This window comes from Lycorma delicatula, chromosome 3 (assembly GCF_047948215.1).
Source record: "Lycorma delicatula isolate Av1 chromosome 3, ASM4794821v1, whole genome shotgun sequence".
NCBI classification, from domain to species: Eukaryota; Metazoa; Arthropoda; class Insecta; order Hemiptera; family Fulgoridae; genus Lycorma; species Lycorma delicatula.
The window spans coordinates 83,056,013-83,080,583 of NC_134457.1; the positions used below are offsets into that span (position 1 = coordinate 83,056,013).

A 24,571-nucleotide genomic window follows, 5' to 3' on the forward strand; every position below is an offset into this window, starting at 1 on the left:
ACATTAGAATTCTGTAAGAATATTTCATAAACTGAAACACGGTCTTCTATGTTGTTTTATATTCAAATTCATACCTGCATATCCTTCCCAAGTACTTGAGCTGCAGTTCAGGATTTTGTGTGACCGCCGATTAGGAAATAGAATTCCCATTTTGGTCTTTGTAATCCCACCCTCATCCAAACATAGGACCCAATACATCCAAAGATTCTTAGCATTGATTCAAAGAACTTAAGTCTAAAGCTATAAGGATAAAGGAAAAGAGAATGCGCGGGTATGTAGTGACAGAGATGATTCGCTCTCAAGAGGGACTGCGAAACGAGACAACTTCATAAACCTCTCCAGTTTGCATCCTTTCCGTTACCTGCAGTTCTTTTGAGAGATTGAGATATCTTTACACAGGACGATTGTAGTACTGTTACATTACTTGTTAACAATTTTGCACAGAACGCTTCGATGTAAGTTAGAAAAAATTATTTTTTCTTCAGATACTAAATCGTCATCATTGAATAATTTAGGAAAACCAGCTCATCTTCTGATTCTTTTTTCTTCACAGAACTGATCTTAAATTTGTCGTAATGTGGTTGAAATGGGAGTAATAACGTTTAGAGAAAAGAAACAGAATCAGGGACACTGGGATACTATTTTATTTGTGTCTTAATGAAAAAAAAAAAAATTAACGCCAGTTTTGTGTTTCATATGGTAATTAGTAATAATATTATTTTTTTCAAAATAATTTTTGACATGTTTTACTAAGGTATATATAAAATAAATGCTATATATTGTAGGGCATAAATTTTTTCATTGTTAGCCGTATTTGTAATAAAGTTGTTTATTTTTACTTTTGTGCAATTATTATATTATCAAATTTCACAGTTCATTTAGATTTCAAATAATTTAAGGGCAATGTCCGAACGAAGGTCATAGCAGTTTCTTCTTTACGTTAATTAAATTTGTGACCGTATAAATATTTGCTACTAAAATATATATGATAAATTAGTTAAAGGCATGAAACTAATAATAGTAGGAGGGATATAGAAAGAATTTTAAGGTGGAGGTACGCTGTTCAGTCTTTAACCGGCCCCTTGGTCAAGGATCTGATTTCTTGTCCTATCAGATGTTGGGATGATGAAGTGTAACAACTACCAATTCACGAAAGAAGGGGGTATTCCACAGCTATAGGACGGACGTCACGCGAACCAATCCCCTCTCTCTCTCTCTCTCTCTCTCTATATATATATATATATATATATATTTCCAACACCTCATTTGTCTGTTTGTGCCAGAATTTTCGTTTTTTTTTTAAAGAAAAGATAATCGTTATCAGATATATTTGCATTTATTTTTAAGTTTATTCTTAATTGCTGTTTATCCTGATTTAAAAATACAAATTATTTTCTCTCATTTACATATAACCCTAAAATAAAATAATTCTGTTTAATGAATTCATATTTTAAAATATGTTTAATTTCTACTTCCTTGTACGAAGTAAAGGAAGTACTGTGATCGCGAAAAATTTCGGTTTTCAGATTTCAACGGAAATATATATTTTGACCATCTCTGAATCCATTTTGATTAGTTTCTGCGTGACGTCTGAGAGCTTCAACGATATATCATAAGTGGTCTTATTTTCATTGGTTCCAGAGTTATAGCCAAATAAAAGATAAAAGTTTAATGAAATATATGGATCTTACAAGGGGAAAGCACGTCGGTTAAAATTCGACTTGATTTATTAATAATTATTAACCTCCGATCGTAAAAAAAAGTTTACAATAAATAATAATTCAATAATCACAATAAAAAATGAAAAATATAAGTTATTAATGAAATAAAATTTTGTGTACTTTTCATTTTAAAAAGATGTGTGTATGTAATTTAATAGGCGTACAAGAAGTCATGTAGTGTCCACCTCAGATTTTTTTAATTAAAGATTTGTAGCGTCAAAATAGTTAGGCTGTGTAAAATAAGTATAAAATCCGTATTATTTTGTAGAATATCGGTGTCAAGTTAGATTAAAGCATATGTTTGTACTTGTAACGATTCACTGTTATTTATTTATCGGTTTGTTTGTATACTCCGTGGGACTAGATTGCGGCTCCTTTCTTTTTATTCTTTTAACTGGATATTATTAATTTTTTCATTAACAGTGAATAGTTTCTATTTTAGCTTCAGTTAATTTGAGTATGAGGATTATCCTTAATATTAAGACGAAATTAATTGTAATTTTACTTCTTTACTCTAAGAGAAATTGATTTTTCAATATTTTTTATTTGCAAAGTAAATGTTATATTTAACTATCCTCCTCATTTTCTTCATTCGAGTATTGCTATTTTTCATTCGTGTATTAGTCCTATGATTAGAATTGTAATTGTAATTGTTGATGAAATAAATCATTCATCTATGTTTATTATTTTTGTTGAAAATATTGGTATAATCATTGAGATTTCGATGTCAAAGATTAGGAAGATAGTTCTAAGTAATGAGGACTTAGTACTGAGTACTAAGGATACTCCTAGCGTGGTATCCAACACTAAAAAATGAATGTGTAGGTATTAAAAAAAATTATAATGACATTAATTTATTCACATGGAATGAAACAGTTAGGTTCCATTCATATACCAAATAAATCAATTGTTTTTCTTTATAAAATAAAGATCTTTCTTGGCTTAATCCGCTTAATATTTCTATGGTTTTTCGATGATTTCATTCCTGGAAAATAAAATCTTAAGATTCTGGATATCAAAATTAATCTCTAATTTTAAATTTGATAGAGTACTTTAACGAGGACTAATTAGCCTCATGAAAGCTTAATGATTCGACCAAGTTTCGTTAGATTACGTTGCAAAGTTAAGCATTTGTGTAGTCTCGAGACTATTCTTTTTTACAGTTATCGAATTTGTCTGATACATGGGTAAACAATTCTCGTAGTCGCGATTAACAAATTTGTATCTGCGGAAGTAGAGAAAGGATGACCGATTTGTAGAGAAAATGCATATAGTGTTTCAAAGATCGGTCGATTATCCCATAGAAGCTGTGAAGTTCGTAAGATTTTTATCCTATGTAGATTCAGTCTTGAGCTCCTCCGGGTCCATTTATCTCGGGCTGCAATTTCTCCGTGACAATTTTCCTTTTTGACAAGGCATTCTCTTTTAATTATTCTTAATATCTTGTTACCCATTATAAGTTCTTAGAATCGATTTAAATCTTATAAGATGGTTGCCGATGATAACAAGACTTGAGGAATCTACCATTCGGAGAATGGTAGATTCCTCAATAATCAAATAATAATAATAATAATTATTGAATAATGAATAGAAGAATAATGAATAATGAATAATAAAAACAATAATGAAGAATAATTATTGTATATGAATAAATATAGTTATTCTATTTCTTCTCCGGTGGAGACACTGCATATCTAACGGTTGGAGTGCTTATCTGATAATACAGAATCTTCTAATTTATTTAAAAAAATAAATAAAATCTTCAAAAGGTTTTAGTAGCAATAAAAATGTTATTTTACTAATTGATGTAAAGGTAGAATCGAATATGAATGTTTTTAATGAAGTTTAATTATTTTGTTGTTTTGTAATGTCTTTTGTGCATGTATTTTGAAGTAAACTACATTAAGTAACATACCGTGTGAACTTATTTTTATGAAAATGTGCACGCGTACATAGCTGTACATATGCGTGTGTTAAAATGAAAGTACTGGTACTAAGCTGTCGTCTATTAACATATTTGAGTTATGCTGAATCACGGTCTTTCATGTTTGTAGAACTCTACGAACGTAATGTTTATAAACTTATTAAAAAAGTTCATAATACTTTAATGAGAATTAATTTAATAAGTTTTATGCAAAGGTATACAAGTAAAAAAAAAAAAAAAAAACGCGTTTTAAAATGAATTGGGTCCAATTTATTTAATCTGTGTATAGCATTATTTTAACACAATTTTCTATTTTATAAAAATTCAAGAACTATTTCGGTTAGTAGTAGTTTTTCATTCAGCCCTTCGTAAATAAATTTCAACTTTTTTACATGCTTTGTGATTTATGTTGAAGTATTATTTTAATTTAATATTTATTATATTGAAATGACTTATCCTATTATAAGTCATTGTATTATTTAATTTTAAATTATTCTATGAATGTTTTATTCAATATACTGTTATTCATTTACGCGGATAACTTTTCTGCTCATGAAAAAATATATACTACATTTCTGAAAATTTTGTTGGAAAAAAATAAGAATAAAAGAAAAAAGATTTATCCGAGTATTTTGATGTAAATGATAATATGATAGTTAATAACCGACGAGCCGTTTCTATGACAACATAATTGTGGTTTAATCTGTTTGTACGTCTCTGTGACTTCTTTGTGTTTTTACTCAAAACGTAGGAAAGTTGAACCGCGAAAAAATAATTAACGGCAATTCCGGCGTACAAAATGAGGTTGTGCGTGAAAGTAGGAGGACATTTGAATTGGGTTTTGGAGGATTAAGTAGACCGTATAAAAATTAAAATTATCGGGACGGTTTTACTGATAAATACGCGTTTATTTACTGGTAACTTAAGGTCTACGAAAACAGCAACAAGCCTGCTAAAACAAACACTTGCACTACCGCTGAGATATTTAGACTGTGTACTTAATATTCCGGGTTTGTGCACCGACAGAGATACAATTCAGTGTTAGGTCCTCATTTATAGTTGGGTGTCAAAAATCTTTAAGAATGAGAATTAATAAGTTCACCATATGAAATAAATCTTTCATTCAAGTTGAAAGTTTTAATGGTGAAACCGGACCTAAATAAAGGTAAGCGAAGAATTTTTTGTGATTGGTGCAAAACTTTTCTGTTCAAAATGCACTACTTGATCAGACAAAACGTTGAGCTTGAAATATTTAAACATACGTTAAAATGTACCGGTTACTACATTTTTGCACGTTAATCCTATTCGACTGTGGGCAATTAAAAAAATGGACAATGAGATAATCGTCAACGCTCACAAAACGCGTTAATGCACAAATTATTTTTTTTATTACAAAAAAAAAATATTATAAATAAATAATAATTATAACAAATAAAATTTATTATTTAATAATAATTATTTTATAATATGAAGCAAAACTTCTCGTTTATTTATAAGTTAGTAAATTTGATAAAGAAAATTTTTGAATATCTCAGTTAATGCTCCGGCGTACATAGTATGAAAATTATGTTCTTTGATTGACGCTTGTAGTTGAGCGAACTATCCGGAGTTTATGTACTGGTTAGAGAGTGTTTTTCTTACTATGTTTTGCAAGTTTCAACTTGTTCAGTTGAGGCAGTCGAGAATGTTGATTGTTGTGGTGGTGAGGTTCGATTTATGAAGTTTAAAAAAGATACAAAGGGCAGCGAATAAATGTTATGTAAAGCTTGTGAAAAAACCCCTCCTGAAACGTTTGAAAGTCATACGTAGTGGAAAATATTTATAAAAAACTACTGTAATTTAATAACATAAACGGTTTAATGAACGGTAAAAGTCTGAGAATGTAGTGAACGATGAATAATATAGGTAGGTATTCCTTCATCTTCCCAAACAAAAAATCATAAACTGATTCAAGACGGTTTTATAAAATATTGAACTTTGAATGTTAGAACTGTCAGGAAATCGATAAGATTTTCAGTTAATATTCAGAAGAAAAAAAATATGCGCATGTTTTGTTCCTAGTTTTCCAACGTCGGAACTAAGGAACCAATGGTGCTGCATTGTCCGCTGAATCCATTAAAATTATAAAATTATTTAAACGGATAATGAAACTTGTACAACTTTCCTGAATACGAAGAAACTGAAAGCTCAAAGTGAAACTGCAAAAATCGGAAATAAAAACGATGTGAGTTTCATATGTTTGATGGTAAAGTGTCATTTCATTATGAATTTGTTCTTGAAAATCAGACAAACGATAAGTTTTATAAACCTCTTGTTTGACCAAACAAGGAATTACTGGATTGTTCTACTTATCTAACTGTCAGATTACTACTTACCGATTTTTTTATATTTTATAAAAATAAAAATGTAATAAAAGGATTTGAAGATGTCTCATCGATCCAGAAGTCTACGTCAAGTGAACTGATGCAAATCAAAGATAAGCATTTTTTTGGGGCATTCGAGTTGTATCAGCTACGTAAACGGTGTACAGAATTAGACCTTATTGAATGAAGATAATAAGATAATAATATGTACATACAATACAATATAAATTATGAAGAAAACGATAGATTTTATTTTAAATCTATTTTTTATATTTTGTAATTGCCTCATTCCTTAAGGTTAATCGTCCCACGACGTGCACCATGTCGGTTTTTATTTCAATTTTACTTTTAGTTCCGAAATATGAACTCATTAAGTCGGGATTTACGGTAGTTATAATTACGGATATTTTTGGAAAGGTATTTTCTCCACTAATAAAAAATGAACCTAGTTCTCTCCTACATCAGTATTTTGTTACTATCACATTTTTTAATCGATTAACAGGTCTAGAATATAACCAGTATATTGTGGCCGTGCTTAATGCATCCGAACCAAATACGTAAACTATAAACACTGCTGAATTTTCCAATCGTAATTCAAGAGGTCGATGCTAATCCACCTCTGTATATGAGTACAGAAGGCAGTTTTAGTAGTTGACTGTGCTAGAGGACCCTTGTGATTACGAATATTAACCGACTGTCATTTTGGCGCTAAAATCTTGCAATATTTGTAACTTAATAGTAACTAAAACTAACCTTTCAGTGAACTAAAATAGTGATTAAAGTAATGATTATCTATTATTGTCTATCCATCATACACATAATACGGTACATACATATAACCATCACATATAACCATTCATACATTATAATGACAATGCTATGCCGATTTTCGAAAATTATTTTATTCAGTATAGCTATATGTGTTTTTTTTAGATGTCGTCCGAAGATAGTTTCTCATATCAAGTCGGTAGCGGACAATAAGCTGCGACGTATTAAGTCTAGTGATTTAGAAATCTCCAACGAGAGACATTTCTCGAGAAAAAGTTGCCCCTTGTGTGTGTTTGGGTACACACAAACACACACAATTGGGTGGGTTAACGCAAGAATTATTCATTTCATCTCGTGTTGCTCCTCCTATTTCTCTTTTAGATAAAATTCCGCGTAACTCTGCATCACGTTCTAGTTGATAATATATATATATAACGTAGATTTATACTAGCACATAGCATCGGGTTAGTTTTTTGTGGGTATGAGGTAGAAATTTAATAACTTCAAAATTCTTGAAGTAATTTCTTTTCAATTACTTTTATTTTTGGTAACAGTCCTTTACATCCCTTCTTTCGTCTCGGATATCTAATTTGGTTATCTTTTTTACGAGTTCATCCTATGTGTAACCTGTTTCATTTAGATTTTCTTATCCTTATCTTCCAAAAATGTAATTATAAAAAAGATATACATGCAGATCAAGATATGATATGCACACGCGCGCGTCATTTTACCATGTACATTATTAAAATTAACCTCCACACTTCATAAGACAATAGTGAATCAGCTTTACGTAGAGTATTAAAATAAATTTTAAAATTCTATTATTATTTAGTTACTTTTAACTATTTCTCTCTAAAAAAAATTATTGTATAAGAAATAGAGCTAGAAGTAGTTTAGATAATTAAAAAATTGTTTTCGATGTTATAAATATACAGAGATGAACGTTTTTAAGCGTTCAGGAATTGATAATAGAAACTCTAGTTGAAAAGTTTATTCGATATCACGAGATTTTTATTTTGTTTGAGTCACAGAAGACTGCATCGCCTGTTGTGCGTGGATTTTACTTAAAATACATGCTGATGCCTAAGAGATTGAACTTAGGTAAATAAATAAAGCAGGGATGAAAAGAATTTCTAGATCCTTGAAATGGAGGATTTACAGTAATTAACGACGGTTTACATCCAGCATTGATCTCATTGCCCGTTATTACAGTTTGAGAATACAGTTAACTTAGAACGTAACTTTCCTAGATGATTGTATCGTAAACATCCAGTGAAGAAATCTAAAAAAAAATATATATCTATCTCATAATATGCAGGCTACAAGTAACATGCAGGTCTCTAATCGTGTGTGCCTAATAGTATGACTCTACGGTAGACTTCACGTTGGAATTCATACTAATCGCAGAGCTGAAACTCATCTGTTAATTGTTTGTTAAGAAAAAAAGTGAAGATGTGAAATATTCAGCGATTTAAAAATCCCTACAATATTTAATTCTCTTCAAATAATTGCTGCTCCACAACAATAACTCCAAAAAAAGGTCGTGATTAAATATGCTGTAGAGGTTTTTCATTAAGTGTTTCATAAGATACGATTTTTAAATCAAAGAGAAACGTTTTCTTTAGTGACGTGTACTGTAATTGTAAATTAGATTCGTTAAATTACTAATCTAGCTAACGGAGTATAGCCAACGTATGGACGATATTTAATCTTAACTCAGTAAAACAGAAATAGTCTTAAAACGTTTTTTCTCACATTGCAATGAAAACTTCAAGTCCTATTTTACGAAATACGTATGAAAAAAAGTACAGCATATTCAACCACGATTTTTTTCGGAGTTATTGTTGTGGAGCAGAACTTTATTTGAAGAGTATTCAATACTGTAGGAACTTTTTTTAAACCGCTGAATTATTAATTGTATTATTAATCTGTATTTTTCTTACTTGTATTCAAACGTTTTTTTCAAAATGAATTACCTTTAAATTAAATCTGTTACTTTCTTATTATCTATTAAATAACAAAATGCTTATAATCATTCCAAGGACTTCTGGTTAAATGATTGAGAATTCATGTTGAAATTTTTATGGAGAGGAACTCAACAAATTAAATTATTTAAAAAAGTAGAGGTATAAATAAATGATATTTGTATTGTAACGATCAACAGTAAATACAGAATTTAGAAAAAAGATTTATACTTGCCTGATCCTCTGAATTTTTATTGTTATTTTGTTATTATTGCATTGATCTTTTATCGTTACAGTCTAAAAGGTAATATGCAAAAACAAAATTACGCGGCAGTGAGGTATTGAAAACGACGAAAGAATAAAATATTTCACAGAATATGGGAGTTCTTTTTTCTATCGGTGGCCTCATATAATATCAAAAGAGAAAAATGAAGCGATAGATAGTATACCAAACGTACGCTATTGAATATCTTTCTAAAAATTATTCATTTACTTCAGAGTGTGAGTTGACTTTTATATAATTATTTTTAAATATAATTAAATATTTAATTACTCTGTGTGTTTATTTTCGGAGTGTCTCTCATCTTTATTAGATATCGTGTAGCGGATCTCTTAGCATAGCCGATTTACATTAGTATGGGAACACGTTTCGTGACGTCATGTCCCGTTTCCTGCAGACAGCTAGGCGGCTGGCGAGGCTAGGCCCCGAAACCGAGCGGTAGACGACTCTTGACGACTGTGGTGTGGACTGGGTAACATCATTTAATTTCATCGCGTTAGGTGTCCTCCAGACTCGCTTTCCGGACTGTACGACTGATATACCTACCACTGTCGACCCTGGTTGGTAGCGACTTTGACACTTGTTTCCGTTCTCGCTTGTATAAGAAAAATTAGGTATAGTGTATTTTATTGAATTGTTAACCATTGTGCCAAGTTATTTCCGTTATATGTTAATAATAAAAATACATCGATTATGTTAACGCCTTTTAACGGATTTGGAATGATAATTAGAGGGGAAAAGTTGCTTAGATATACACGTACTTAATTGCAAAAAGGTAGTACCTAAATTCTATTTGTTTTAAAACTACGTGTTTTGCGTAAATTTATTTATTTTTAGTATTATATAATCAACTTAAGGTATTGGTTTATCTTAACATCGATTAATTTTAATTTGTACTAAAACAACGGTAATTGGTTGTACGAAACGTTTAATTTTCAAGTCAGTATCGTTTAATACGGTCGATACAAGTATTGTTTTAATATGTAAATACTGCATAAATTTAGCTTGGCAATAATCATTCAGATTTTTGATTAAGTTTACTTATCATTATTGCCTCGCTCGTATTTTAATTACGAGCGAATGGTAAGTTTTATAAAAATATAATTTTTATACAATTGTTTAATTGATTTATTTTTTATGTTGATGACCGATAAATAATTATTTGATATGCATATGTTAAATATTTTGCTGTAATCGTGCGTTTAGAGAATAATGATTGTAACCTGAATGATTTGGGGTGAATCAGTTTTGAGTATTAACATTGATCAATTGAATTTTCATCATGTAATGCTGCAAATCAGTTTTTAAAAATTAGTTTAAGTTTAGTTTAAAAAACTAAATACTTACCATTTGGATTAAATATTTTAATTAACTTATGATGTGTTGTATCTAATATTAGGAGGACCGGATTTACGCGTCAGATATATCCAGTTCAAGGTAGACTGTTTTATAGTCAGAATTAAAAAAAAAAGAATAAAAAACCGGAATGCTCTGATGGATTGATAGGTTGAGCCGCTCTCATCAAATCTGTCAAATGTTTAGGATGTAGTAACTCCTAAATAATGCCGTAATCTAGCAATAACCAGTTGTCATCTAGCCAAAACCACCAGATAGACTACCGGAAAGAAAGAGATCAAGGATAAAGAAAATTTAATGAATTATAAGAAGAGAAAGTTTTCCCGCATAGGGATATCCGAAACGAGACGAATAACTGTACCAACTTGATAGGGCTCCTCTAGACAGTAGGATTCAGTACTGTAAACAACTCTTCCACAGATCACAGTACACATACCAGAATGTAAGGATAACATTACCGAACAACAATTTTGCATTGACCGGCATTGCAACCATCAAATATATGCTACAAAGGATGGACTTTTTCTTTAGATTCTGAAGAGCTACCTGTGTAAAGTCTCAGCCTTCATCCTTGAAGAAACATGAGATTTTTTAAGTCTCTCTTAAAAAAAATTCGCCCGTCCCAGTATTGTGTAATGTATGGAAGTATCCAACTGAACTGTGAACCAGTTAACCAGACCCCAGTCCTTTTTGAAAGTAATTTCGGATTTCATGCGGGATTAACACTGTGTACCCTAGGGTTAATATCTATGTTTCTGATTTTTTTAGTCCAGTTCTATAGCCTTAAAAAAGAAACGCAGAACTTTAATGCGAAATCAGAATTTCTAATTGGAAAAAATCTGTTGTGGACACCACATAACTTCCTTGTACGCCTATTAAATTACGTATACTCATTTTTAAACAAAATGAAAAGTACATAACATTTTATTTCATTAATAACTTCTGATATTTTTTCATATTGTTTTTAGTAAAAAATTGTTTACAATCGGAGGTTTATCATTTTTAGTAAATCAATATATTTAAATGTAAAAAAAAGTTAAAAAGAGAAGTCGGATTTGAACCGATGTGCCTTTCCCTTGTAAGATCCAAATATTTTTTTAATTGAAATTTTATTTGGATGTAACGCTTGAACTAATGAAAATAAGATTACTTATGATATATCTTAGAAAGCTCTCAGTGAGGGCTTTTTACTGCAGTGAAGAAAAAGTCAAAAATCCTTTTTTTGGGATTTTGCGCTTTTTTGGATACTTTTGGTTCAGTCAATTGCAATCAAAAGGGATTAGATTGCAATTAAAATAGATTTTACAACAGTCCTAAATCCAAAATTTCAACCTACTACGGCTTGTCGTTTTGAGTTACGCAAGGTGCATACAGACATCACGCCGAAATTAGTCATAATGGATTCATGGACGGTCAAAATGGATATTTCCATTGAAATCTGAAAACCGAAATTTTTTGCGATCGCAATAGTTTCTTTACTTCGTACAAGAAAGTAAATAGGGAAACAACTTTTGAAAAGTAACTGTGCTCTGTTGATTTTGAAGCAAGTCGCATCGTACTGCTTACCAGTTTCATTGGATTGATGTCATAATATAGATTTCGGGTCTCCTCGATAAAGCATTAATAAATTAATACTGAAGATCCTGATTGTATTTTCTTCAAGTTATTAAGTCTTTCTTGAATTTGCCTTTACAGTTTAAGAACAGTGAAGAGAAATCTTTACTGAGTTTTTTCATTGAGAAATTGGTAAAGTTTATTACAAATATTATACTTATGTGCGTATTGGGTGTTTATGTTTGTATTGAAAAATTACTTAATGTTTTGTACGTAGCGTAGGTCGGTTGTGTGTAGGTTTGAATACAGCGTTTGTATAATTCGAAGAAAGACTGAAGTTAGTTCAGAATACTGGAGTCGCTACTTTCAAGTCGAGAACCTTTCAAAGCCACTGTTGTGTTACTGTGAATGGTAAAATCATTTACGATTTGCCTAATAAAGAGTTTTCTTTAATAACGATTTAAACATTTTAGATGAGTAGTTACTTTTATGCGTACATTCTTTTTTCAAAATTGTTTTCCTTTTTTGTTTCAGACGAAGAACGACGTGGTGACGTTTCCATTCGAGACGATCTTTGGCCGCGCCCCTGTCAGGCGCTGGCCACCATGCCAACTCTCTGCGTGCACAAGGTATTTTGCATTCTGTTTAATCTATTCTTGAATCTTTTAATACAAGGGTCGTCCAATAATTAATAAAAACACAAATGATTGTAGAAACATTATTTATTTAATGGCAGTGAAACTAACGTTACTTTTCAACATCGGTTACATTTAGACACTTGTTTCATCTTTCTGTGAACTCTTTTAATAGTAAAGAATTGCTCACCTTATTGTCTGAGCCATTCTTGTAACGAATTATTGACATGCTCGTTATTGTCGAACTGGTCTCAACACTCTCAAAACTCTTTGAGAGGGCAGAACAAAAAAAGAATCAAATGGTTATTGTACGAGATCGGTACTGCAAGGTGGAAGCGGGAATACCTCCCAACCCAAGTTTGAACAGATTCCCGTGTCTTGAGCGGTATGTGCGCTGGTGTAATCGTTCAGAAGAATTATGGCTTTTGAGAAAGAACCTTAACCTTTTCTTCTTATTGCGGTTTCATTTTATTTTCTGGCATGTCAAAAGAGTACTCACTCTTGAATCTGTATTGTTCTTCCAAATAATCAAAATAAATTGGACCTTTGTAATATATATGAAATAAAACATTCAGTTTTCTTGGTAATTAAATCATAGGAACATTGTCATAAGGCTCGTAGTATCAATTTAAAAATATTACAATAAAAATAGAGTTTAAAAAATAATATCCTAATTTTTTTTTTTTAATTATGTTCAGTTATATTATTTTTTACAAACACTAATTATCCGGACAAAAACGTAAAATTTAAGTCCTGAGACTATAAAATGTATCCTTTTACAATCTCACTGCTAAATAAAACCCGAATCATCTGAGAATACAACGATACGAAATAGTGTGTAAATAAAATAGTGCTGTAACAGGATCAGTATAACGGACCAGAGTAACGGATTTCTTCCGATTAAGAAGAAAAAGTGAAATAAATACTAATGAAAAGAAGAATCCAGAAGGAACTAAAAGGGATTCTTTTTTCAGACTAACAGGTCCATTTAACAATCTATTCTTTATATTACAGACAATGGCACTTCAAAATCTCCTGTTCGACCAGATGGGTTACCAGACAGGAATAAGAATTTATGGGAAAACGTAAGGGCATGAATGATAAAAATCATATGTACGAATCTTTGCAGTTTTTTTTAATTCCTCCAAAAAATTCATTTTACTTTGTAACCCTAATAAAATAGGAGTTTATTTTGTACGATATTCTTCTATTGTTATTATAATGTTAAAATTTGTGTCAGGGTTGAAATTCTCCTTGTGAAAACATGTAGTATTGACATAAGCGTAAAACATGTAGTATAAAACATGTAGCGTTCTGTTCATAAGTTCACCTCATATATTAAGCAGAATATGTATATATATAATGTATATATACACATACACTCATCTAGTGTTTATATTTTGTGTGCACGCGCATTTCATGTTTTGTTATATTCCAAAAAATATTACTTTTAAAAATTTTTTTATAAAGTATTTTCTTGACTGCAGAAAATTCCATTTAATATTTCAGTCCGTTTTAGTTCATTGGAATTTTTTCCTAAAGTATACTGAGTGGCTGAATTTAATTATATGGTTTATTTATTATGCTTCATATCTTGTTTTGATTTTTCTAGAAATAACAGCCGCGGAAAAATTCCCGTCGTGTTTAAAGAATGTAACCCTTCGTCAGAGGTCAAATTCAGTTTTTATTGGGAATTTTTTCTCCATACTTGATTGTTCGTGTGATAAAACAATAATATTTTTCCCATTTTATTAAAATATTTTTTTCTTACTTATATATTCTATGACTGAAGAAACGTTTGTTATGTATTGCGTGTTACTACCCTAACCTTTGTATGTCCAAAAAAATTCACTTTTGAATGTTATAAAAGTTTTATTTATGAACCAGTAACAAACAATATGTTGAGATTTTTTTAATATTCAACCTAAAAAGTCTGATATAGACACCACATGACTTCCTTGTGCGCCTATTAAAGTTTATGTACACATTTTTTGATGCAGTTCATTTAAGTTTATTTCATTTGAAAATGAGATATGATCCTTCCGTTCTTTAATCACAATTACTGAAATATTAGTTTTTATTAACATAAAATATTAATACAGTTATTAATCCTACAATCTTTCATGAAATATAGGATAGAGTAAAAGTCGCTTTATTACTCGTATTACTAGATCAGTATTATTAGTATCTTCGTGAGTTGCTGATTAACAAAAGTTACAGATTTCTGGTGTGTCATATAAATAAAAGTTAATAATAATTAAACTATTCCGTTTAGTGAACTCCTTGTTTCTGTTTAATTGTATTAAATGCTTCTTAATTTAATTTACTTTATAAAAATCATTTTTCTGATTTTGTTAACAAACCGCTTTAAATTCAATTAAATTTACTTGCTTTATAACAGGTTGCGGTTTTTAAGATGTTTCAGTTAGGTTTATATTTTTGAAATGTTTTTGTTTTTTTGAAGATAAAATCGTTAACGGTTGTGTACGTAATCCAATAAAACGTGTAAGTCACACCTAAAAATGGCATAAATATTCTCAGTAACATCAAGCATCCCATGCCAAGCTTATTAAACAAAATTAACAGTAATTTGATTTTCCACCGCCGTCTTCAATGAGCCGATCGTAGTGTTGTATATTAACTAAGTCCAGTAAAATGACAGTGGTATTCAAGCCCGTATTAGTGTTACCTGATTTATTGGAATATCATAAGTCTCAGTAAAAGTAAATGTGACTAGCGTTTTTTTTTACCTCAGATGATCTACTTGCATCTTAACTAAAAAAAAGACTGATAGTGTAAATTTTGTTTTTGAAATACTGAGTTAATGGAGGCATTTCCTCGTTTAATAAAGATTTTAAATTGATTTTATGTAATTTTCGGTTAATTGATAAATTTTTCCTTTTCAATAGACGAAACTGTACGTGCTTGATAGAACTCAGAAATGTAGGTTTTTGGTCTTTTGTCCAACGATAGTAGGTTCAAAATGTATTATTTTAATATTTTTATTATGTATGATGTACGCGTTTATTTTATGAATGCATATTATGGAAGCACGATTACTCCCGGAATCGAATTCCTAAAATGTCGGTACGCTTATTACACGGAAGTTAACGTGTGACACAAGGATTACAGATGAACGAAACTTTATTTTAACAATAATATTATTGTTATCAAGATTTTCGCTTGGGTGGTCAAAACATTATTCTTGTAAATAAGACGTTAAAGGTAAACATTAAATAAAAGATATATTAAAAATCTTTGTAGTAAGTTGGGATAAATTTGATTTTCTCTTCTATAATTGTTATTAAACTACGCTATCAGAAATAAGTGTTTTAGATTATGTACTGTACTATGAGTTCTGGTTCGTGTAATGTCTTACAATAAATTCTGGTTCATGTAATGTCGCATACGAACCAATAACGGTTGAAAATTTATAATAAATAACTACATAATTATTAAATGTGTTACATCTAGTATTTGACTTCATAAGATTGAAAAAAGATTACTTGATTATGAAATCAGATCAAAAGGTTAGTACAGTGATCGTACATTGTACATATTTTTCTCGAAATTTGTTCTCAAAAAGAATATGTGTACATTACTGTGTGAGCTCAGGTTACAGTCTTGGTACGGTATATATATATATATATATACCACCATAAAATATATGTTTTATGGCGTCCGTTATATTTATTTTTAGTTATGTGCACTATATTAATGCTTAAGTTTTCAAAGTTATTGTTACGAGCATTAAACTAATCTTAAGGAAAGTTATAATTTATTACAATTTATTTTTATTTGTTTCATTTTTACGGTTACACTTCTCATGGAAAAGTTTTTCAACATTAAATTTTTGTTCATTTTAGTAGAGAAAATTGTTTACTATCATAATGTTAGCAATTTTTTTAAATATCATCCGAATTAATTTCTTATTAAGATTTTGTATGTGCCACAAATATTTAATGATGCAATACTAATTTTTTCCAAAATTTTTAAGAAAGAAAAAAGATTTTCTTTTTAAGAAAGAAAATTTTTAAGAAAGAAAAAGTAAGAAAGAAAAAAAATCACTTTTTTAAAGTACAGTTTTTATTTCAAAATGAACATCGGGGTTTTAAAGTTATGTAATAGTTATTAAGTTTTAGTTACATTTATAAATTATACAAGATATGAAAGAGCAACTCAATAGTTTTTCCTATTACTCTTCAATGTGAACATCATTCGTCACATGCCACACATCCAGCCGATAGGAGAGTTCATTCCGTACTTAATCAGCAATTCTGGAGTAATTGATGCGATAACTGCTTCAATTTTGTGTCTCAAGTCGGGTAGGTAGACCGTTAACGTTGGCACATACACTTGATCTTTTAGAAATCCCTAAAGGAAAAATCGCACGGGGTCAAATCGGGCGAATGTGGAGGCTACAGCGAACAAGCCCTGTCATCTGGTTCCCGGCGACTGATCCAGCGGTCGGAGAGAATCTCATTCAACCGAACACGTACAGCGTTGCCGTTGAGCTTTTTGCCAAATAAAATTCTGTGATTCGTATAGCAGTTGAGGAAAGAGCCATAGTTGTAGTATATCATGGTTGTAGCATTCCAGACACACTTGCTTCCGCGAAATAGAACGGCCCGTAAACTTGCCGTCGGGATACGGCACAAAAACATTCAGTTTTGGGGAGTCCCGTTCACTATTTCGTGAGAATTTTCTGATTCCCAGATACACACATTCTGAGTGTTTACTTTTCCATTAACATGAAATCTTGATTCGTCACTAACACGGCACGACAAAGAAAGTCTTCATCGTCACGGTGCATCATTTCATTTGCAAAGCTAGCACGCAAATCGTAATCTGTAGTCTTTATTGCTTGTAACAGCTCCCAAACGGTATGGACGCAGTTGTAAGCGTTTTATTAAAACCCTCCACGCAGAAGTCACTGGAATCGCTAATTAGCGGCTAGTTTTCTTAACGGATTTCCGAGGACTACGCACAAAAGACTCTGTTACACGTTCAATATTGTTTCCGAACACCATTCGGTCGTCCTGTACTCTTCCCTTTACAAATACAGCCTTTTGGTTTCAAATTGTTTATATCATCTACGAATGTTATTGTCACTTGGGGGATCACAATGGAACTTCAAACGGTAATTACAGATTAAAACTTTGCAAACTGCAAAACTCAGAACGATTTCTGTTGGAGGGGTTGCGAATTTAAAAAAAAATGTAATCGTTATCAAGAACCTAACAAAGGTTTTCTTTTCTTAAAAAAAATGTTATACCGCTAAAGAATTAATTCGTAATTTGAAACTTAGAATTCCATCTTGTAAGAAATTTTCACGTACGATAAACAAATTTCGTTATGATTTATGGAAAAGCATGTGTATGTTCATTTTAAATTTACTATTTATTACATTTACTGAATTTCTATTTATATATTGAGGTGAGTGACTCGCTTAAAAAGTACATAATCGTCATTAAGAACGAATTTTGTTTTTATCATTATGATTCACTTTTCTGGCACTGTTTAAAAAATAAAGTTCATCCAGCTGGCTTGGTTATTACGAATTTTCTTCATGTTTATTTCCTCATACTTCAGATAGTTTGTGCAAACTCTTGTAAATACTGTTCTAAGTTTATCCACTATAAATAAACGTGTTTAAAAATGCACTGTATTTTAACGGTTATACAATTTTTTTCGTGAATCACTTCGACTATTTACTAACTGAAAATTGCGTGTTGAATTACGATGAAAGAAGTTGAAAATTTCTGTATTTGGACAATTTGATTAAATCTTTTCCTCTAATTGCTTTCTGATTACAAGACTAGAATTTCGATTGTTCATCGTCCGCCTCAGTAGAATTGGATATTGGCGTTATTTTATAAATGGTTAAATTGTCTTAAAAAATATAATTTTAACAGAAATTTAAATTTCCCTGATAATTAACAAACGATTATAAAACCGTAAAATTCAAAATTATTTTTCACCAAATTTTGGCTTAAACAGTTTCTAATGATGTAAATTCGAATTGCGCTTGGTCGCTTGGATATCAAAAACTTAATAGAACCTTTAATTTTTACATGATCGTAAAAATGTTGTGATCGTGGAATTTTCCAAAACAACGCATAAATTGTACTATTTGATTAAATATTATGAGTTGAGTACGAGGATAAATAATTCGAGCCGTCTAATTTTCGTAAACTGTTCATTAAAATTTAATTCGTGCAGTTTTACGTTAAAAAAATGTTAAGAAATTTATTTGAGTAGCTATTAAGTAAATTGGAAAAAAACTGATTTTTTTAGAGTTCTGATTCGGAAGACATTAATTTTGTTGATTTTATCTTAACGTAAATCACGCATCAATCAATTACTAAATACTTATTAATTGAAACTTTAAGCTGTTCTTAATCATATAACAACGATATCTTATTGTTCCCCTCTCCTAACTCAAATTTATTATTTTTCTTACCTTTCCAGCGAAATATCTGGAATAATTTCTGAAAAATGAAAAATGTCATTTTCAGAAATACTTTTAGTTGGATAAATTTACCTTCTTCATTTTAACTTTAATCGTAATTCTTAAGTAATATATAAATAGAAATCATAAATTAAACAATTTGTAAGACTTAAAACTTGTTATTTTGCAAGATAAAAATCTTTACAATGTAAATCTTTGATTGGCTCTAATTAAGATTATTTTTCATTCATAACGGCTTTTCATTATTGTCGCCTACGGGAATTATAACTACGATCTACTTAAGAAATAGCGTTCAGCTTACGTAGGTTTTGTTGTTATTAACCATATTTTTAATTACACTGGAAATTATCCAGCGTAATTTATTTATCTTTATAAATAATTTACATTTTACCTTTGCTTACTCTATACATTAAAAAACTCGTACTTTATTAAAATTTAAATCCCCCAGACAAATCAAAGTTCCGGCCGCAGTTTTCGGCATATCACCTTATAACTAAACTTGCATACCTTTCTGATTTCTGTCAATCCCTTTTATTTTGTTTGAGCTTATCCGGCTGTTGTATTTTTTTATCGTTTAATGTAAATCATAGGAATTACGTTATCGTCAAGTAAAATTAAAAAACTGAGACTGTCCTGCCGTTCACTAACTTCGATTGAATATGAACAAATCTTCCGAAAAAGCTTGATCGTTGACGTTTTATAATATGCAGGGTGCCCTACGAAGAAACTGAGAAACTTTCAGAACATATTCCACTGTGAAAAATATGAAAAAAACTTCATATAAACATAGTTCTGAAAAGATATCGATCGATTTCAACTCTTATAAAAAGAAGCCCTACTGTGATTTTTGGGACCCAAATTAAAACTAAAATTCACGATTTCTTATGTAATCTGAGCTGGGGAATTAGGATAAAACTGGTCGCACAACTGTAACTACAGTAGTTTTTAAGATGTCCGATGTAAATCACAAAATTCGGTTTCGAAAAACAAGTTTTTGTTTTAGGTTTGTAGTACAATAGCTTTGTTAAATAACTAATAAATGCGGAAGATTTAGTTACAAAACTTGTGGAGAATTTAATTCTGAGAAAATTAATATAAATACAGCCAAAATAAGTAAGTAAAAACTTTTAAAAATCTGTTTTTTTATTAAAGCAAAACAGACGAAAAATAGAAAATCGTATTATTATTCACCTGAATGAATGCTAATAGTTTCTTAAACTGGATTGGGCGTGGTAGACCAATCAATTGACCACCACGATCTCCCGATTTATAGCCAGTAGATTACTTCATTTGGGGCATATGAGTACGATAGCATACCAACAAAAAGTTAATACTAAAGAAGAGTACTCATTAAAATACGAAATACTTTACTATACGAAATATTTTATTAATACAAAATATTTTACTCATTAAAATACGAAATACTTTTGAATTTATACGAAACGATCCTGAAATGGTACAGAAAGCCACCGTAAATATTTTACGTCGGAACAGAGTCCTTTGTGCATTGTGAAGGAGGGAATTTTGAACAATTACTGTAACTGAGGTTTTTTATTTTATCATTTACAGTTTCTTGAATTTTATTTTTTAATTTTGCTATATTAAGAATAATGTTTATTTGGCACAGTTTTTCTGTAATAAAAACCAATTTTTAAAAGGTTTATTTACTTTTAATTGGCTATATTTATATTAATTTTTTCAGAATTAAATTCTCTGCAAGTTTTGTTTAGTCAAGTCTTCCGCATTTTTAGTCATTTAACAAAGATATTGTACTGCAACCTAAAAAAACTTGTTCGACACCGAATTTTTTTTTTTATTTCTTTCACTTTTACAGAATTAATAATTAATGGAGTAATCCTAATACTAATTATAATACTTAACTTAATCATACTTAATTTAACATTGTTTTATAATACAATTTAATATTTATTACTTAACTTAACTTAATTATACTTAATTTATATTATTTGTAAAAGATGAAAGATTAGGTGTCCACAAGGGTCTCGCCCGTTTTGTGGCACCATCCCTTTTCTATTAATATTTTTAGTTTGAGTAAGGGGAAAAGTAAAGTTTCATCTTATATAGGAGGATTAGTTTTGGTTCAATTCGTGATTTACTCTGGTGGAAACTTATCTTTTCTGCAGTTAAGTATAGTGAAGATCAATCGTCGCCAAATATTTATGTTTACTAATAAACCTTTCATCCAGTGCTACCCGTTAAGTTATATATGTAAAAAATCTATTACTATGTTAAGACCAATAGTATAAAGCATTATAATTAATTATATATGTAATCATAAATCATTTAATTACATGGAACATACTTTCAGCGTCATCAATATTAATTAGCCATCGTCTTAGTAGCTTTAAGAAAGTGCTTAGGTTCCTACTGGACATTATACGATTAGGAAGTATGTTATACAATCTAGGAGCAGTACTTGAAAAGAACTTCATATAACTCGTTTTATTTTCTCTTGGGACATATACATTCCTTTTACTTCTAAGTTCGTACTCGGATATCATACTATCTCTATGACCGCTTCTGATAAAGAAAATTTTTATTACTTTATAAACATATAAATAACGTAGCGGTAATATAGACAGTTCCCTAAATATTGGCAAAGAATGATCCATAGTTCTTTTTTTACTTATCATTCTAACGAATCTTTTTTGGATTTTGATTATGGAATCTAAATTTGTAACATAAGTTCCTCCCTAACAGCTGATGCCGTAGTCTACTCGACTATGCACAATAGCGAAATAAAGTTTTCTCATGTTTATTTTTGGGGATAGTTCGTTTAAAAAATAAAATATCCTAAGATAGCTTACAAGTTTTTGCTTTAATAGCGCAATATGATTCTTCCAGGTTAGATCACTATCTAACACAATGCCTAAGTATTTACAAATATCACGTTGTTCGATCTCACTACATTCTAAACTGTCGGATTTATTTATCACACATTTTTCCATTTATATTTTATTGTAAGCGGGAATTTTATTTTCCCCTTTAAGCAGAAGTTGATATACAAAGTTTTTTCAACGCTCAAGATTATATAATGATTTGAAAAGCATAACCGCAGAGCGTTTAAATCCGATTGCATGTCCTGAGCCACTTCTATCCAGGTGTTGCGGACTTAACACAAGGCAGTATCATCTGCAAACGCATATACATTACCTCTAAGCGGTGCCGAACAGACACTATTTACATATATTATGAATAGTATGGGTCCCAATACGGATCCTTGTGGGACTCCATATTGTACCCCAGCAAGGTTACTTAAACACCCTTTTATTCTTACGCACTGTCGCCTGTTGATCAGATAGCTCTCAAACCAATCAAATGAAACACCTCTAATACCACTCATCCACAGAATGCGTAGAAGGACATTGTGGTCTACACAACCAAAAGCTTTTGTTATGTCTAAAAATAGACCGCTCACACATTTCTTATCGTTTATGCCCTGAAATACTTGGGTAGTAAAATTTAAGAGCGCCTTTTCAGTATTGCTCCCAGCCATGAATCCATATTGGTTTTTACTAAAACAAGAAGTTTTATTGAGGTACGATATTAATCTGTTCTTCATACATTCCTCATAGATTTTAGAGAAGAAATAGAGTACAGATATTGGTCTATATTGAGTAACAGAGTTTTTATCTCCTTTTTTAAAGGAGATTTATTTTGTGTTTTACTGTTAAATATCTGTTAGATATCTTAAACACTACTGAAGTTACAGGTATGGGACCTGTTTATCCTATTTCCCAGCTCAAATTACATAAAAAAACTGCCAATTTTACTGCTTAATTTGGGCCCCAGAAATTACAGTAGGGCTTTTTATTAGAAGAGCTGAAACCTGGGCCAAATTGTTCGCCAGCCGTAACTCGAAAACAAAGCGTTTCCAGACCTAGTATATGAACTTTTTTCGTTATTTTCACCGGTAGAACATGTCCTGAAAGTTTCTCAGTTTCTTTGTGGGACATCTGTAAGTTTTTTTTTCAGTGTAGCGTTTACTTTTAATTATATTAAAAGTGTACTTATATTATTATATTTTTATTTTGATTATCAATCACAATCTTTTAATATTTATTATTAATATAACATTTAATTTTTTTTTCTAATCTTTAAGGTTAAAAGTTTCTTAAGTATTGAAAAATTAAAACTGAAAATATTTTTCTGCATTAATTAAATTAATGTGGTAATGTAATTTAATTGAAAAAATTCTATATTTGGTAGAATTTTGATGTTTGGAATTCTACAATTCTAGACAAATCTGATAGATTTTTGTTAACATTTTGCTTTGTACTATTTGTAGTTCCCCCTAATGTCGACGTTTCATGCTGATTTGTTCACTGTGTCAATAATTGTTACACTGACTCTTTTCGATCAGGCCATTTTCTCAATCGACCGTAGTAAGAAAGGAATAAATTATGTATGTAAAAATGTTACACTCTTATAACTCTAAAATATGTTTTTATATTGAAAATTAAAAAAAAATTGTAATTCAAAAATGAAATGAAATGAAAATACATTTAAAAATCACATTTTTTTATAAAAAAGTTTAAAAAACACTCGTTTACTAATCAGCTTGTCTACAAACTAAAAAAGGATTATTAAAAGAATTTTTCATTATTTAGATTAGCGTCTGTTTAATATGAGTCGCCTAGATTACTGTGGTATAAAGAATAAAAATGGGATATAAGAATGCAATAGTGAGAATATTATTGAGAAGTTTAGACCATAGTCGTTATTGTTCGGACTGTGGGTTCATCACCATGTTTGTTTTACCTTACCGGCCTTATCTGTACTTATTTACCGTATAGTTTAGCGCTATAAATTTAGAACCTTAAATTAAATTTAGGAGGCATCTTCGTCTTTGTCGCTATTACAAAATTTCCAGGTAAATAATTAATTTGTACTATTTTGTTATCGTGTTTTCTTTCCTAGACAAATCTCACGGGACTGTTATCCTTACGGTTTATTGTCCTTGATTGAATTTTTTTTACTTATCGAATATTTTTTCTTTCGTAATACTTTAGTCCTAAGTCGAAACCTTTTAAGAAAACTTTTCTTTTCTTCAGTATTCTTTATTTTCTAGGTTTTTCAAACAGTTTTTTTTATGTTGTTTGCTATTTAACAGCCTTATTTGTAATTGATTTTAGGATTGCTTGTTCTTGTCTACTTTTTCTTACTCTTAATATTTATTAACACTATTCTGATAAATAATTGAATATATATTTAATGGTCTATAAATTGTATTTTATTTTTATAATAAAGTAACTATACCGCGTCAGGGATCGCTAGATGTAATCCTCTGCGGATAACAAAGAGTAGGTAGTATCCTAGCGTTACTTCGAAAAGATCGTGGAAAACCGTGGAAAAACCGCAGAAAGGGAAATAAAATATAAAATTAATTAGTGAAACTTAGGTAAGTGGTTGTACGTAACCAATACTCGTACATTAAATAATATCGATCCAAATTGTGAAAAAGATAAATAAGTGAAATCACTATTAAAAAAAATAATAATAATTTAAAAGGC

At 30.2% G+C, this 24,571-nt stretch overlaps 1 protein-coding gene across 1 annotated transcript in view; it reads left to right on the forward strand.

Annotated features, from left to right (window-relative positions):
• Positions 1–24,571, forward strand: part of LOC142321750 (protein spitz-like) — a 429,978-nt gene that overhangs the window by 59,579 nt on the left and 345,828 nt on the right. Inside the window, exon 2 of the mRNA XM_075360091.1 lies at positions 12,465–12,559. The gene's annotated coding sequence lies outside the window, so the exon portion shown is untranslated. The remainder of the gene's footprint in view (positions 1–12,464; positions 12,560–24,571) is intronic.